The sequence below is a fragment of the Poecilia reticulata genome, linkage group LG4, assembly GCF_000633615.1.
Source record: "Poecilia reticulata strain Guanapo linkage group LG4, Guppy_female_1.0+MT, whole genome shotgun sequence".
In the NCBI taxonomy this organism is placed as follows: domain Eukaryota; kingdom Metazoa; phylum Chordata; class Actinopteri; order Cyprinodontiformes; family Poeciliidae; genus Poecilia; species Poecilia reticulata.
Genome location: NC_024334.1, coordinates 9,157,977 through 9,160,834, shown reverse-complemented (window position 1 = coordinate 9,160,834; position 2,858 = coordinate 9,157,977).

Sequence of the window (2,858 nt, the reverse complement as noted above, 5' to 3'; positions counted from 1 at the left end):
GTCCAGAAGCTCTGGCCGGCGGCTGTGAAAACCACCTTGCCACCAGGTGCTGGTGTGCTGTCTGACAGGAAGTGCAGCAGGAAGTGCAAATGGAGGGGCAGAAAATGGCGATAGGTGACTCAGCAGATTGAGCACAGACTCAGGCTGTGTGAGGGGGAGAAGGCAGAACCTCTATCAACCCCGAGAATCTCTGGACCCTGTAAAGGCAACACGACTCCCCCTCCGAAATAACCTCTTTCCCATCCTCTAACTGCTCTTCCTTCTTTTACACACTGTGTTAAATTTCTATTCTTTCTCATTCTTTTTACCTTTTGACGGCCTTCTTTGTGTTCAGGCTGTGGGAAAGTTTCCCGTAATGGTGAGGTCATCCACCAACGAAAGCTACCCCCACCCCTCATTCGCACACACACACACACACACGCACGCACACGCACACACACACACACACACACACGCACACACACACCCCCACACACACACAGGCATACACCATCACTGCACACCCCCCTTGTCCACGCTGTCCCCCGAAGGCCAGGCAGGACTGGAGGATACCAATACATCCCCACATCTCTGTCCCACTTCCAGATCCCCGGGGCTCCCTGCAGAGACCAGGATCCTGGAAAAGAAAAAAGCCTCATTCAGAACCGCTATCTACTGATTTGGGGCAGACGTCCCATCACTCAGTCCACAAGGCACCTGCAGGATGCGTCAGGCATTAAACTCCCAACCCCCATCATCTGTCATGTGCACTCCAGAACATTCTCGTTATCACTCACACACACAAACATGGGAACAATCTTTCTGCTTTTGCTTAGGAAGYCTGTGGTTCTCTACGCATGAGCAGGTTCGTCCTGATTCTCCTCCTGCTGGTCCTTGCTATGAATCCATAGAGGCTGCAAACTACAAACCAGGAAAAAAGTTAAATACATTATAGCTGTTTTAGTATATGCAAATAGTGGCTTCTGACTGCCATCTATTGGTAAMATTGTAAATTACAGCGCTCTAATAAGAAAGAGTTCACACAAAACTAACCAAACAGCAATTTCAAGACATTTTATTTCTATTAAAAAAAAATCATATCCATATTTTATGGTTTCGGCACATTTTCCTCTCCAAGATCCCATGCTTTTTTTGGACTCAAATCTAAGGATTTTYCTTGATTTTTGTTCTCTGATAGTTTAAATTAGTATGCTCCTTTAGCCCTGAGAAGATTTACACTTTTTCTTTTGAATTTATCATGACATTAAACCATAAAACTCTAAGATAAACCTGTCAAATATTCCCTGCTAATGACAACTGGCTCATTCAGCATCATTTATTGGATTGAATAATTCATTGGTCGTCCTTGGTTTATAGGAGGACCACATATGAAAACCATGTAAATGGCCTGCACTTGTACAGTGCTTTATCAAATCCAAGGACTCTAAAGCACTATACACCGCAGTCATATAACTCACACAGACATTCACACACTGAATAGAGCAAGCAGACAGAAGAAAACGCTGCCAAGGACACAATGACTGAGAAGATCAGAGYGGGGGTTCGAACCGGTGACGAATCCCTACCCCCGATCATGGGGTTCATCACAGCCTGGCACCTCCTCCCAATGCTGGTCATCAGCTTGGTCACACATTTCTGTGGAATGGAGCAACATTCCTCAACCAACATTTGTCACACAAGCCTACCAATGTGGCTGTGTTGGTCCCTTTGGCATGAAGCACAAACGCAGGCTAAAACCACAAGTGTTCAGTGGGGTTGTGTTGAGGATGGCTGGCAGTGCATTGTGTCCACTTCACTCCCAAGTTGTGAGGGCATAGTTTCTGCTAAATGTTATTCTGTCGAGGTGAGCATCGCTAACTTGAAAGACAGAGTTTGGCGCTGAAGAGTAGAGATCTGAGGTTGTCACTGGTGGCAGAATACAGCCTCAATATTTTTCTACATTGAGATCAAAGCCCCATTGATGACTGGCCTTATATTTCCATTAGGAGAGATGCTGTCCCACACCATGACACTGCCTCCACCAAAAGCAGTTTGGAATTGGCAGGATAAATTTGCGAAGATCTTTTGCACAGCCCACAAACTCAACAATGTTGCTATAAATAATGCTGCAGATGATAAGTGTGTAGTTCAACACAAATCTAAATTAATAAAAAAAAAAGAGAATCAGACTAGAAAAGGGAATAAAACAAACCTGTATTTAGATATTAGGAACATATAGTACAAACATATAGTAGAACAATTTTTAAAAAGTGACCGTTATATGAAATCCTAATGTACAGTATGTGTTAATACACAAAATAGCATGGCACAAAGATTTTTAAACATCTTTAATGAAGGATGAGTGTTATAATACACAATAACATCTTAAGTACAACCACACCGTTGATGTTGGTTGTTATTCATTTTGACTGACATGAATTGTCMTGTGGTTACCAGGAAGCTGTGGTTAGATCTGTTTATGTGCCAAAAACTCAAACTGAGGTACAAATTATGTTTTAATGTTTTTTACTACTGTATAGAATTAATGTTATAAAAAATACATTTTGGTTAAAAAACCTTTGTTTTTAAATTTTACAAACGCTCAACAAAGAAACTTGACAATTCAAATTCAGATAAAATTTTTTCATCTTGGATATTTTATGTCATTGTTGTCTAAATATTCGCTGCTAATTTGGACAAAAGTGTGGCGCTGCCACTCAGATAAAAGAAACATGGAGCTATTACTTAGTTTCATGTTTTTACCATCATGTTATAACAATATATATAGTTATATCACTTTTTAGCAAATTTTACACGGACTAACACAATAAATTATACTGTACAAATATGAAAATTATATTGCTAGAACTATATATATA